The 16,201-nt window shown below is 35.5% G+C and overlaps 1 protein-coding gene across 1 annotated transcript in view; it reads right to left on the bottom strand.

Moving 5' to 3' along the window:
• LOC126810604 (synaptotagmin-17) overlaps positions 1–15,960 on the bottom strand; it is a 40,567-nt gene extending 24,607 nt beyond the window's left edge. Inside the window, exon 1 of the mRNA XM_050535768.2 lies at positions 15,845–15,960. The gene's annotated coding sequence lies outside the window, so the exon portion shown is untranslated. The remainder of the gene's footprint in view (positions 1–15,844) is intronic.
• Positions 15,961–16,201: the final 241 nt, after the last annotated feature.

Below are 16,201 nucleotides of genomic sequence, written 5' to 3'. Positions count from 1 at the left end.
TCCAAATGATATTTTTGATGACATACATATTATTACTGACATGCAATGGAAATTATAAGAGTTCAACGACATCTGTTGCCCGGAGACAATCTGCTTTTAGACCCAGATTAGTTCAAACATTTTGACCGATTCCTGAACTAGGTTACAGAAAAGTCACACAATGCTTGTCACACAATGCTTGTCTCTGTCCACATTACATGTTATTTGACTTTATATGCGCCAATATAACATTATGGTTAATAATCTAGTGACCGAGTTTACGGTTACTAGGCAAAGAAATAGGCCTATCGTGGGAATAATGCCTGTCATCAATATTTGTAAAACATGTATAACATAGTATATAGTTGTTAGATAACTATCCTACAACCAGTGCACCGGTTGTTATTTAATCTCAGGCAAATAATCATGAATTATGGTCATAATAGGAATGGAATGGGCGGGGCGTGGGGGGGGGGAGTACCCGGACAGTGGTGTTTCGGCCAACTTTTCATTGAATTCCGACTTCCTGAGAATCTTTTACGAACACCACCAACCTGTACATGGGACCCTTTCCTATAACAGTATAGTCACATTTTCGTTTAATGAGCTGGAACAGGATATGCTTGGTTTCTTCAGAAAAACTAAAAAGGGAAAGTTTAGATAGCTACAAAGTTCTATGACTTTGTAAAATATACTATATTACACCGTCATGTCATGGTCGATGCCAATAGGCGCCTATTCGGGCAGTTGGCTGTACCGCTGTTCATCGCAAACTGTACCTGAATTCACTGACTTCTCTGCACACGCACCTCCTCTATTGAGGGGTTGCAATTTATTGGGTGTACTGTAATGATAGAATCATGTGTATAGGTCTACTATAATACATAGAATAATATGTATTAGGTCTACTGTAGTACATGGAATCGTCTTTATTAGGTCTACACTAATACATGTACATATAATCATATGTATTAGGTCTACTGTAATACATGGAATCGTGTTTTAGGTCTACTGTAATACATGGAATCATGTTTATTAGATCTACTGTAATACATGGAATCATGTAAATGTTGTGTGAAATTAACTACAGTACTTTATACCGGAAGAGGTTCTTCGTAACCACAATATATCGGGTAGCTTCAATGACCTAGGGTCAGATCGTCAATGCGGTAATCGTAATTCATAAATACAGTATTTACGACGTATACTTTATTCGTATAACCTATTTCGTTTATATTGAAGGCTTTCATTGGCTAGTACACTTTAGGTTCGCCTGTCAATCAGCAGCAACAACAAAAATACTGGCTCATGAATGCCCTGGTTAAATTGAGGAAGTTTGGCTCAACAACTACCCCAAACTTTCCGCACTTATGCCTATCCATAGGTCTTACAAACATTAATATTAGTCAACAATATTTAGCTGACGAAAATAACAATTTTTGAAAGTACACGTAGATTGAACCTAAAGTTTTAAATAGAAATGGTTTTGTAGTTTACATATTAACAGTGTACTTCTAGCCAAGAAGTCATCATAAAATCTACAAGCTCTGGCTAATGGTATCATTTTAGAAATGTAAACTTCAAAAGCTGTGTATTAGTTACTGCATGCGTTAGACCATTCAGAAACATATCGATGGCTTAGAGCACAACTGTACTATGTCCATTTTTGGTGAAAATAAGATTTTTAGATATTATTAAAAATCCTTATTCCAGGGCGCTTGTTGTGTAAAAAGATACAAGTCCCCTGACAATTTAAAGCTGTCGAAAAGGCACAATAACCATAAGTGTTATGTACTACCCACATATTTCTTTAGAGCACACATAGTCCATGTCCGGACATAAGTCTTTTGTGCATTTATTCTGGCAAAAAAGTGCGGACATAAGTCATTTGTACATCAATTTGAACAAAAAAGTACGGACATAAGTCATTTGTTGTGCACTACCCACATATTTCTTTAGAACACACATAGTCCATGTCCGGACATAAGTCTTTTGTGCAATTATTCTGACAAAAAAGTACGGACATAAGTCATTGTGGATCACATTTATCCCAAAATCAGCTGTATGCTGTGCTTAAGTTGAAGTGCGTCTCTATCAGCCTATTTGAATTGATTCAAGCAATAACCTTTCCTGAAACCATATACATCCACTGATAACTTACTTTTTTATAGCTTATTGAAATCTTAAAATACGTTTTTTTCTCAAACCTTAAAAATGGACATAGTACAGGTGTGTTCCAAGCCATCGATATACAAATAACATAATTATCTAGAGTATCAACAGTTTAATTATGTTTATACATGTTGTGTTGTGTTATGTTTAAACAGGTTGTGTTGAGTTATGTTTATACATGTTGTGTTGTGTCATGTTTATACTTGTTGTGCTTTGAATAACGCCACAGAATCTATACCATTCGCATTTCAGAAACACCAGTGAGCGAAATGTTATCAACTAAAGACTAGGTCCTTTCTTGACTAAAATATGGTGCATATATCTATTTTAATGAGTTTCTTACGCTCATTGGTGGAAACCGGAAGCCACGCCACTTGACTCAACGACAGACCTTATAATCTAAAGCACATGTGTTAGTCTTTAGAAGTTGCAGGAAACTAGAATATTCGGAACAATGGCGCACCTTATATTAAATCTACAGCGCAGATCAGTGTATGGGAGCGATCCGGGTTTAGATTCAGGTGTTGGCCGAAAAAGTTAGCCGGGACTTTCCAATGTGGTTTCCCATTAACGATGGTGCATGACGGAGAGTCTAGCAAGGAACAATGTCTAGTCGCTTGGATGGTACGAGACACAGGAGTCCCGTGTACACGTTGGAATGCATGTAAAAGAACCGATGACAGTTGGATTCGAATAGGGAGCCACAGTGGCTAGGTGGTTAAGACGCTGGCTCGCTAGTCTGGAGGTCGGGTGTTCGATCCCTGCATTGGCGGAGAAAGTACATCCAGATTTTCCGACGTGGTGTCCCCTTGTCAGTGGTGCAGAACGGAGGGCCTGACAAGGGCAGCTGTCTAGTCCTTCGGATGAGACGAAAAACCGAGGTCCCGTGTATATATTGGAATTCACGTAAAAGACAGACCATGTGATTCAACGTTAACCATTAGCACACACACACACCCACACACCCACTCACACACACACACCGACCTGCATGGCGTGTGCCTGTCTATCAAAGTACAGACACATGGGATGTTAAACCGCTCATTCCATTTCATATCCGATCTTTCAATACGCGTGATTTATTGTATTTGAAAATGTATTAAGTTTTAATAACGGTAGTTATTATGTACATTTATATGCATTATATATGAGATGGATTACACATGAACTTGAATAACAAGAGTCTTTAAGAACATCTGCACGAACAATCGGTCTAAAAGAAATGGGTACTTTTTTTTAAAATAAGATTTCAGATAAAAAACAAAAGCTTTGCGTCAAATTAGATTCTTCCATATGAAAACGTAGGCGCACTTTACAAGGAACTAAATTTAATACCCAAATTAAACCTATTCTTAGATTTCTAAAATTCGATTTCATAATATAGTTTAAAAAAGAAATCACTGACTTTTCCCATTTTGGTACGACACGTGAAACTTGGATATATTCTATTACAAACTATTACAAAATATAGAAATGTTACTAAAGATAGATACACGTAGCACAGATCGGAATTCATCTATTAATATTATGAATTAACCCACAAATCCGAAAAAATCATAAAACCCTAAATAGCTGATAAATAAATAAATGTTCCACACTTTTCAGCAGGATGTTCTGACTTCTATTCGGGAAGTGATTTTTATTTTTTTAAAAAAAAACATCAATATTGATGGCCATTAACCAATATTATTGTAGTTCTATTTTTTTAATGTCAAAGATTTTGGATAGCATTCACTTGATTTTATATGTACGTTAGTTGTTTATTGTTTGCAATGTGTGGTTTTTGTGTCTTGTCCACGGGTTCGTCTTATGGGAATTGTCTCTGTGTGGTGCGGTCCTCATGCACTCACTTTTGAGTTAGGGGTTCAACTACGTAAAAGATGTATTTTGGAATAGCTAAATCTTCCTATTCCTGGCCTTCTTTCTATTAATTAGACATTTATTCACAAGACAGGCTCAACTCTCTAGACAATCAGATGACTGAAATATTGAATGGATTAGACCACCTGCGACATATAATAGACGTTAAAATAGACGCCACTCAATAAAAAGGACTGACAATCGAGACATCGTTTATAACCATCATGACAATGGTACTTAACAATCGGCTATTTCTTGTCAAGACATCAAACACCCATAACTTCGCTCAGAAAAGGGTAATTTGACTGAAATTTTCAATATTTTCACATTTATTCTTTATCTGTTTCTGTACTATTTATAGCAATAACGGTCAGCTCTTTATCTAAATCAGTTAGTAAATGACATTAGTTTAGCTTGATATGATATTTCTTTTCTTCGTGTATCTGATTATGTCTGCTAGTAACTGTTTAAACAAACAAAATTGCATTGAACATATTATTGACCTTGTTGCTTTTAAACCAATGACTGTTACACTATGACGGGGGATTTCGGTCAAAAGTGCTATGTTGTTATTGCTTTTACATCTCCAATGTTGCAAATGTTGAATGTTACGTGTAAATTGGACCAAGTCAAATGTAAAAAGAAATCTTGTAATACTGACAAATCCAAAGTTTTTGTGTTTTATACATAAAGAATTAGCTCTATTACATCGAGTAAATTGACATCTACTTTTTGTCATTTAACATTTCACATTAGACTTTTCAAAATTTCCACAACATCTACCCAGAATTTTAAACCTTGAACTCTGGCATCTTCTCAACGAGGTCAGGTTTATCACAGAAACAAAAGGGCTAGCTCGACATATACATTTATACAAAATACAACGAATAACTCTCTTATAAAGCCGCTTACTGTCATTTTTGCATTTTTAGGAAAATGTCTATCTTTTCACGGCTTAATCCACGCTAATTCTTCTTCTATAATACCCGAATTCATTATTTAACATTTAATTTTTTTAAAAAATATATATAAAATATCAACGGTAGATAATCTGGCAGCTTAGATTTAATCGGATTGAAAAGAATTAGCGTTCATGTCATCATATCATAGTAAATGAACGGAATATTTCCATTTTTAAACTCATATTACGTTCAGAGATTCCAATATTGTAGCTAAAGGTCTTTAAAAATCGCTAAAATAAGGATCACTCGCTTTAAGTACTTGCAAAATATGAAATAATACGAAGAAAATATAATTTAATATATACACCAATTTGCCGCTTGACTTGACAAAATATTCATTGACCCTTCCTAACATGTTAACAATGATAGAAACCAGGTGATCGACATAAAAAGCACAAATCAAGGATGTAACAGGTGGCTATATAGAGTTTTCTGTAATCTACATGTTTTATAGATCTTAATATATGTTATTATACCCTGTTCAGAAAGCTATGTAGGCCATGGGTAGGGAGCGAGTGGTGGTGCGGAGTGAACAGATTAAACATGCATTATGCAAGAGCAAAATCTGCTTATTACAAGTCTTTCTTGTATCAGAAAAATATATCGCGTGTACGCAGCAGGGGTCTTTAGCAGTGGGTTAAAACCATGACGTTAGATGTGCGACCAAAGTCCTTGTCACGAATTAAGCGTTTTCTTGAACTTAACTACACGGGACTATAATTCGTATCAAGACCTGACACATTTTGATCTTGCATTATAAACATATTGTATTTTATATTACTAAATGATATACAATATAAACCAGGTGTTACGTATGCTGTAAATATATAAAGTAAGTATTAGACAAATAACAACACCCACATATAAATCTATAATACATATAACACAGACTGAAATAACTTAATCGGTTTTAGAGGCGGTATACATTTATCCGGTTTCTTCGTTCGTCGGGCCAAACGTTCGCTTACACCTAGGGTGGTGTTGCAGACTAGATTATGCTGTAATTATATAAGCCACTAGAGGGAACCAAAGCCTGGGGTCATAACTCAAAAAAGCGGAAGTGGTAGTCCATCGCCACCACGCCTATGTTACTCTCCGGACGGTCCTACTGTGGCGGCCAACCCTGAACAGACAGGCAGACAGACAGAGAAGCGACAGTCACAAATTACAGATTTATAGATATTGGTCTTATATAAACATGTATTATTCCAGCCAATTGTCGAAAAGACAAATCCCCAACAAATGGCGCTTTATAGACAATAAGGCTGCAATCGTTCTAACATTTTGTATATTGTAATGTCATTTTTCTTATTTTATGTATAATGTACTATGCCATTAATCTTATTTTATGTATATCATTATCATACTATGAAATTCCCTTTTTTTATGAATAACTTCTATGACATGGTTCCCTCTTTATGTATATTGTACTATGACATTGTTCTTATTCTATGTATATTTTCTTACTTTATGTATATTGTACCATGACAATGTTTTCTTTTTATGTATATTGTACTATGACATTGTTCTTATCTTCTGTATATTGTACTATGTCATTGTTCTTACTTTATGTTCAATGTTATGTATTGTTGTTCTTGCGTTATGCATCTTGTAAGGTGTCGTTGTTCTTGCATTGTGTACATTTTGGTGTTCCATCGTTCTTACAGAATTCGCAAAAAGGTGGGTGTGTTGGCAAAAATATGCAAACTTCAAAATTGTTGAAGCACGTTTTTAATTAGGCGAGTTATGTTTATTTCGCAGTCTTATTAGCTATCCATTGCATGGTGTATGTCCGTCTTCATTAGCCCAGTGGGATCAGAACACTGGGACGTTAAACCTTATTTAATATCTTATTGGTTATCACGATGTAAATAAATATAATAATATATACTTGATTAGTCTAGATTCAGTATAGAACATGATTCTCTTCCTTGCCTACATCTCTGGTTATTATAATCAAATAGCAGCAAGGAACAGACACAGATTAAAACATTTACCACGGTATCTATTTCATACAGAGACCATAATGTATGTATACACGAAGTTTTAGATCCTTGAGTAATTTCATTGCTATTTGGGTTTTGGTTTTTTAAAGCAATTTGTTGAAGCTGGTTGTATTTCTCGAATTTAGGGTACTGTCGAGCGATTTATTTGGGCATTGGCGGTATGATGACTACTCTGATTTTTTCCGAAATGTAGACCCGTGTCAATTATTCATTTTATCATTAAAGAGAACATCAAATGACCATGTATAAGTGGTATGAACCTAAAGCTAGTGCTTACATTTTACATTAAAAGTCACAAATATAGATCTGGCCTGACAAAATGCATTGCCAATTATCCAATACACTCTACATTTACCCAAACACCAGTGACGTCACAGTGACTAAATGCTTATTATAGGGGTATGCTCCTTAATCCCATAGCGTCATAAAATAAAACAATTTATTACATAATAAAATAAATAATATGACAACGTGGTCTACAAAAAAAGTGGTTTAATTTAAATCATATTTAGAATTTGTCATGCCATAACCAGAGCAACTGATGCGGCCATGTCCCTGTGCCCTTTTGATCAGAAAAAATTAGAGTAAGCCAACAAGATACCTACACTAATTAGCTTCAAATCAAAACAACAAGATGGAAGTGAAATTGTGAACGAAGCTGTTAATATGTCGGCTTTTTCGAAAGGAAATGGTAATAATCATATAAATATCGAAATGTGTATTATTTGTCATGTAGATATACACTAACAAAATGGTAAAGAATTTTTTTTTATTTAGAGTTTGGCTGCTATCGCCCCATATATATTTCATCCGTGTTTGTCTCAAGTAAAAAGGACTGGCCACTGGAACTTTTCTTCTTAGCATCGATCGTCATTACTAACGTTGGTACTATAATAAACAAAGTCGATTGTCCATTTTTGTTTGAATTATCCATCACAAAATGTATTCAAGTCCACTAAATCTCGCAGGCTAACAATGGCGTCGAGAGTTGATTATGGTCTGGATAAGTTAAACATGCATTATGCAAGAGCAAAATCTGCTTATTACAAGTCTTTCTTTAGGCCTGAAATATTATCTAAATTATCAATTAGACATTAATTAACTTATCCAGACCATAATAAACTCTCGATGTCAAGGCTAGCCTTCGATGTTGGCTGGATTAGATTCCTATATGCCGCTAACGGCTATTGATAATTAAATCAATAAAAGTGGATAATCGAGACTATGCTGTATATATTAATGATTTTAGTAATGATGACCGAGACTATGCAAAAATTTCACCCGCTTCTTTCTCGGCTCATAGTGGATCAATTTGACTGAAATTTTCAGCAAATTACCTTTACACTATTTAGTTTTTAACTATTATAGCGAGAACTGCCATCTCATTATCTTATCTCCGATAATGTATCTTTAATCAATGTCTAATTAATAATTTAGATAACATTTCAGGCATAAAGAAAGACCTGAAATAGGCAGATTTAGCCCTTGCATAACGTATGTTTAAAATAGGCCAGATATTCACGTTTATCCGATAATTTCAATCAGATTTGATGTTTGTGTGACATGCATGGTTGACTTACATAATATGCCTGTTTCTGGAAAAGACCATTCAACTTTGCGTGTGCTCAAAGTCAACGTGCACTGTAACGTGACTTCTAAGTATGTGTGTGTGAATTGCATAGTTCTCTTTGTGAGAATTTGAATGCCTAGAACTAAAGACCATTTTATCTTTCCTTTGATTAAATGAAAGAGACCATCAAATATTTTCATAAATACGGGATAAAGACATCATGTGATACACGATCAATTGTACAGTAAGTAACCGGAACACCAAGATCTAATCAAATCATCTCTAACTATATCCTTCCTGTCATAATTATATTATAAAATCCGTCTGGGAGACCAGAGCTGGGGGCCACTGATACTGCTATAATTTAATTCGATACAATCTAGATAATTCTTTATACTTCACTAATGAAGACAAACGATAATTGACATAAACAAAAGACATATTAACCAATCGATGGCACGTAATAAGGTACATCCAGTCATTGGCACATATTATTTTCCATTATTTAACAAATAATCGGTTTTATTTCCTTTTTTTCCAATGGAAATGGTTTTAGCATGTCATTGAACAAAGTCCATAGGATATGTGGTAATATCCTTGACATAAACAAAGGGCAGATTAACCAGTCACTGGCATCGAGTCTTTGACTTATTGGTGCGGCAAGCGGAGGTCATGACACATATTATTTTTCATTATTTAGCAAATAATCTAGCAAATCGACCTATTTTGTAATTGTGCACAGTCTTTAAGGTCCGTTGCGATATCGTTGTGCTCAATGACATACACAAAAGGCATATTTACCAATCATTGGCGTGTAAAAAAAGTACATCCAAACACTGACATATTGGTTCATTATTTAACGAATAATCTCACAAATCGGTTTTAGCCTGTCAAACTACAAACCCTTTAATATCTTTTTAAAAAATGTTTTTTTACTACAGTCCCGATGTCATTACATAATCATTTATGCGTAATTTATCACCCTTTTCCTTGATCTTTTAATTTGCCTTTTAAATCTTCAATTTTATACAAATTCTTTAAAATGCATTATAATCCCGGATAATATGTTACATCAATCGTGGTGCAAGTTCTTGTACCAAAAGAGTTCAAAAACAAACAAAAAAAACCCCACAAACATTCTAGAACACGGCCATGGAGGATTTGAAGTGAACTTGAACTGCATTTTGACCATGTGTAGCATTAACTGTGTTGCGCCTTCTTTTGCTATGTTAAAGTGGAAATTGCAAATTTTTAAGTTATATTTTTAAAATTTATTAAAATAAAGCCTGAAAATAGATGGTATCCATAAACAGTCCTACCTTGTTAAAGAATAATCCTATTAATCCTATAATTCACTATTGCCAGCTGAGAAATTGGCAAAAATATCATTTTCCTCTTCATTTTCAAACGTTAGAAAAAAGCTACTCCATGGTGGAGAATAGAAAACAAGGGAGGTAATTTGGAGGTAATTGTGTTATTATTTCCTGTGTAAATGAGTTTTAAGTGTGAGAATGACACCTATGATCGTATAATTGTGAGTTGACAACCTATTGAGCAAAAGACATAATAATTACGTTTTGACTTTCTTAGAAAATTTGCAATTTCCGGTTTAAGGCAGGTACATGGTTGATCCCATATTAACTCCAGCAAGTACGAGCATAAAATGGACACACAATGGACCAGGAACCGAGCATGGTGTCTTATTTGACGCCATCTTAGAATTCTGACATCATATAAAAAAGAATTATGCCCAGTTTCATGTTTTGTCGAAGAGCGTCGAACTAAACAACAATAGCACGATGAGTAGCGCTTGGAGACCAATTCATGGTCCAACAATAATTAGAGGTTTCAAAGAGGTAAAATTGTCACGGTTTACTTCAAATTACAACACACGAAACTTCTGAATCAATTATTTCCTATCAAACAGAGACGGAGTAGGGGACTGCGAGGCTTAAGGCAGAACCATGTTCGATATATTAACCTTTTTTAAGCACTGTGTCCCTAACACCCGCCAAAGAAATTTAAAAATAGTGTACAAAACCTTTAGTAAACGACATTTTGTCTTTATGTTTATCGTGACTATAATGACCGAGTATTTTTTTTTTTTTTTTTTTAATTCGATTAAATATAAAATTAGATTAAATATCTCATTTAATTTTCAAGGAAGCGAAATGGCTTTTGTTTTTGCAAAGGTGGCTGTAGGTGCGTCGATGATCAATAATAGATGCTTTTGCTTAACACTTTTCTCGACGTGTTTTCATATTAAATCACAGTAAAAGATCTCAAAAATATCCTCGTTTTTAAAACTGTTCTACAAATAGGGTACGTTTGATGTACTTAAAATATCCTGACGTTCCAAAATGGCGCGTTAATACTTCTGAAACGTATTAACTTGATCAAAGCGATTAGTTCTAAACATACATGAACCACAGAAATAGATAAAACGTTAGAACATTAGGGATATTTTTGTGAATTCACCGAGCACAGGTGAAGGTATAAAATAAACTCCGACTGGGACACTTGACATTTCAATCTAACAAAAAGTAAGTCAACTGCAGTGTTCCATGTGCTATGAAAAATAATGAAACAGGACTTGGGGATAAACTAATAATTTACAACGGTAACTCAAAGATAATTATATTCACTTGTAATGAAATAAAACACCGTCTTTCTTCGTAATGATGATAATACAGATACCACACCGCTCCAATGTAAAAATAAAATTATCGTACTAAGAAGAAGGAAAACCGCAGATCATTTTTCATCCAGTAAATCACGAATACTGAGCCAGTCAGATGATTCGGTAATTTACCAGACTTTAAATCAAATAAACTTTCGTCATTCTTCGTAATGATGTTAAAGATGCATTATGTAAGATATAAATAAGGAGCTGGTCGTTCTTGTTATAATAGATCATGAAACATGAATATATTGAAAATCCAAGTCAAATTACTTTTTTTCTGTGCGAAGTTATGAGGGTTTCAAGTTTTGACAAAATGTATAGCTTAGGTTGTTGTTTAGTATCGTAGTAACGATAGTTTAAAACCGAGACTCGGTCTCGATTATCTGTTTTATCGTTAAACTCATAAATGGCCGCGGTGTTCCAATTTACATTTGAAGACAGAGAAAGACCTGTAACTGACATATTTGACTCTTACATAATGCATCTTTAATAAAAGAAAAGTACCTCAACAGTCTCAAGTAAAAATAAAGTATCAACCTAAAGCTGACGAAAACCCCATAGATCATTAATCAACCAGCGAATAACGAACTGGTATTGGAGAGTTCATTTTACATTTTAACCGTGAATCATATGAACTATTACCGTGGTCATAATAAGGGTGTCTGGGCAGTACAAATTAAAATAAAATCAACCTAATGCTGAAGACAATCCTAATATTCTATTCAGTCAACTTATTATTATTATCTTAACTTTACAATGATAAGTTATAGAGATATCCCCTTTAAATCAATCAAACTGTCGCTAAAAGAGGAAGAAAACTCTAAGATTGTTATTCAACAAGGTTACTTAGGTGACATTGCGTGAGTCATAACAATTTCCATTTTTAAAAAAAATTATAGACATTAGCTGTCATCTGTAATGATCTTATAATTAAAGGGGGCATCAGCAGTCCAAAGTGGAAATATGTAATCGTTATTCAACTTGCGGACCACAAATAACAGTTCACCTTTGACTTATCCATTTCTGATTTTAATTCTCGTCTATTTGACCGTCTTTAAGATTTTCCAAAATTCTTATTGGTTTGACTCCTTTCTGTCACAGATGGAGCAAAAAGTGACAACCTCAAAAGCAAGTATGGGGTTCACACGGGATATCTTGGGATTCACAAACTGGAAGTAGCATACTATACTATTCAAAAAAAGTAGGGGATATTTGATTTTGGGGGCATAATACTAAAATATGCAAATGACTACGAAAAAAGTCACTATAGAACCTAACAGAAGAAACATTTCCAGTTACATGTGACGCCCAAACGCACCAATAGCTACCGCATGGAATGCAGGTGATGCTTGGGATCATCATGGGGGTCCAACCCAAGATTTGCACGACTCTGACTTTGAATGTTACAGTCATTGTGGCATTGAATTCCAGGGTGGAAACATCAGTTTAATTGTTTTAGTGACCAGAAAACAAATTTTGATATGCGTCGGCTTACCCAAAATGAAAGGTTACGTGCCCTTGGCATGCTACAGATCGGCACAACACAGGCGGTTGTGGCGCGGACGATAAATGTTTCTCAGTCTGTCATAAGCAGGCTATGGTCCAGATACCGTGATACACAATCTGTACAGGACAGACCACGCTCAGGTCGACCAAGGGCGACAACTCAAGCCCAGGATCGATTTATCCGTACCTTGGCCTTGAGAAATCGTGTCATCACAGCAAATCAGATCAGCGCTCGTCTTCAAACAGACACTGGTGTGAGAGTGAGTGGCCAGACGATTCGGAATCGACTGCATAGGGGTCACCTTCGCGCACGACGTCCTCGCGTGATCCCTTGTTTGAGAGATCATCACATTCAGGCAAGACGTCGTTGGTGTAGGGATCGTCAACACTGGGATAATCGACGCTGGAGCAATGTGATGTTTTCAGATGAGTCAAGGTTCACTGTTGATTTTTTGGACAGACGTAGGAGGGTGTGGCGTCGTCGAAACGAGCGTTTCCAAGACGTTAACGTCATCAGACATGATCGATTTGGGGGTGGTTCTGTTATGGTGTGGGGAGGCATCACTGTTGCTTGAAGAACGGCTTTACATGTTGTTGCAGGGCGTGTTACAGGCCAGTACTACCGGGACAACATCTTGGCAGTCCATGTTGTGCCGTTCGCACGACGTCATGGCCGCCGTTTCATCTTCCAGGATGACAACGCAAGATGTCACAGGGCCAGGATCGTTACAGGTTACCTCCAACAACAGAACATCACCACATTACCTTGGCCTGCACTGAGTCCCGACCTCTCCCCCATCGAGCATGTCTGGGACATGCTTGGACAGAGGTTACGTCAACGTCAACAACGTCCTGCCAATGTCCAAGAACTTGCTGCTGCGTTGCAACAGGAATGGGACAATCTGGACCAAAATGACCTTAGACGTCTCATTAGGAGTATGCCACGTCGGATCAATGCTTGTTTGGCAAACAGAGGAGGATTTACCCGTTACTGACTTGGTTGTGATGCTGTGGTAACTTTGCTGTTTGACCCCGGGTATCATTTTACCCTTATAATGGTCAGTCTGTGCCTTACTTAGTCTAACGATCATTTGGAATAAATCGATGAATGTGAACTTCATTTCATTTTGTCATTTGTTTCTTCGTCAGTTTCATTAGGTGACTTTAATAACACTTAAAAATCAAATATCCCCTACTTTTTTTGAATAGTATATTAAAAGGCTACAAATAGAAGGGATTTGTTTCGGTGGTCTGTATCCGATTAAGCTCCCCCTCCTTTCTGAGTTATTTCTTTCGACTGCATCATGAACGAATGGAATCCAACGGGGTTAATGGAGACAGGATCCGAGAATAAATTCAGATAGGATGGAAATTACCAAACTTTATTGAAAAATGTGGATTAAGATGAAAGTTGACACATACTTAAAAGATCTTGAGGGAATTAGTAACTTGTAGTTTTTATCGCGAAGCTAAAATTTACTTTGTCTATACTTTAAAGGCTTTGGGCGTCATTTGCATTATTCGGGAGATATCAAATTTGCCACGGCTTAATTCACGCTAAAATATACTCAAATTGGATATTTAACATATAATTAAGAAAACTAAATCTAAATATACACGGCAAATAATCTCTTTGAATAAGTCAAATTAAAGTAGCTCCATCAAAAGATTTCAGCGAAACTTAACGATGGCACAGGCTTGCTTTATAGGGGTTATAGATGAAATGCCCTTAAACCATAAAGGGACGCAAAATCTTTGTCCAGACGAACATTGACTGATTCATAACGGCTATTAAAAATCAAAACGATTCATCAAATATGCTATTTAATATGAACCCAGTCATATATATTTAGATAAATTTTGACTTCTTTTTTGGTCGTTTTGCCTTAAGTTGATTTCAACGGCTTTTCAGTAAATAGGAGGATTTGCTACAGGGCATTAAACATACATTATGCAAGAGCTAAATCTGTCTATTGCAGGTCTTTCTTTAGGCCTGAAATGTTATCTAAATTATTAATTAGACATTAATTAACCTATCCAGACCATGTTAGCCTGCGATCTTTAGTGGATTATGAGCTGATTTACTGCATAACTTTCTTTCTCGATTTAACGATTAAATGGACAATCGATACTATGCTGTTTATATTACTGGCTTTAGTAATGATGATCGAGGCTAGGCGGAAAATACAACCGCTTAGTTCTCGGTTCATAGTGGATCAATTTGAATGAAATTTTCAGCAAATTGCCTTTACATTATCTAGTTTTTAACTATTATAGTGAGAACAGCCAACTCGTTATCGAATCTTCCATAATGTATCTTTAACATTAGCAAAAATAACGGAGCAATAATACTTGTAAAAGCCAAGTAGTGAAAATACTCAGTCCAGTGGGAGATTCCCAATAAATTCTCCACATGAGCCACATTTTTTTTCTTAACCAAAAGTTATCTCCCGCTGCTAAAGAACCCAACACGCAAGTCCCAAAATGACCTCTCTCGCGAATGATTTTCTCGGTCATCTGACATCAATCATTTTAATGCACTAAATTTTTATACCCCATGCTGACAACAGAAATTAAATTTTAAGGTTGAAAATATTGATATTTAGACCTTTTCCACATTTTATTTGTTTTGTCATAAAATCTAATTTCGAAACATTCATAATATTTATACATCAGCCTACGCAATGTGCCTTGATTTCTTCCGTCCAGACATGAATGCGTGTGATCTTTGTCCCTTGTAACCATGTTAACAACGAAGAATGTACACAAGCCACCCTTTAAATATCATACCATATTGTATGATAAATCACAACTAACAAACAATTGCATGTAATACAAATATCAACAAATAGTTAAAACTATGTGTATTTTATCCGAATAACGTAAAATATTTTGTATTTTATTATTTGTGTAGGTGTATTTATTTATCAACAATGACAAGGTATTATGTGTTAGTGAAGCATCTCGCAGGGTTAATCTATATCTATAGTTAGACATCGCACGGTTGGGGTTGCCGATTCTAGCACAATAATATCGATCAATATCTAAGTCCATCGATAAATAATATCAAAATGCGACCAATTATTAATTAAACAAATTCACCTACCTCCTGTGTATTATTTAAAGACGGTAAGACGCACTGCAACAAAATTTGTAAATTTGCAAAGCAAATATTCTGTAGCAATTGATTTAGTATACTAGTAATGTATATAGCCGTTTCTTCGATGGCGCGTTATTAAGAATAGGAAAGGGTTGCTAGGTAACTGCGGTTGATGCCAAACTAAATCGTTGACGATAGGTGCTCGTGCCACGCGACATCAAAACATGCCAACAGCATTCTTTCTACAACACCTATCAATGATTAGTTACTATATGGTGATATTAGCTCATCCTCTTGTCTATGTGGAGCCGCAGTGGCGCAGCAAGTAAGACGGTGGCTCGATAAATTGGAGATCCCGTGTTG

The sequence above is a fragment of the Patella vulgata genome, chromosome 2 (assembly GCF_932274485.2).
Source record: "Patella vulgata chromosome 2, xgPatVulg1.2, whole genome shotgun sequence".
Classification (NCBI taxonomy): Eukaryota; Metazoa; Mollusca; class Gastropoda; family Patellidae; genus Patella; species Patella vulgata.
This window is presented reverse-complemented; position numbering and strand designations above follow the sequence as displayed.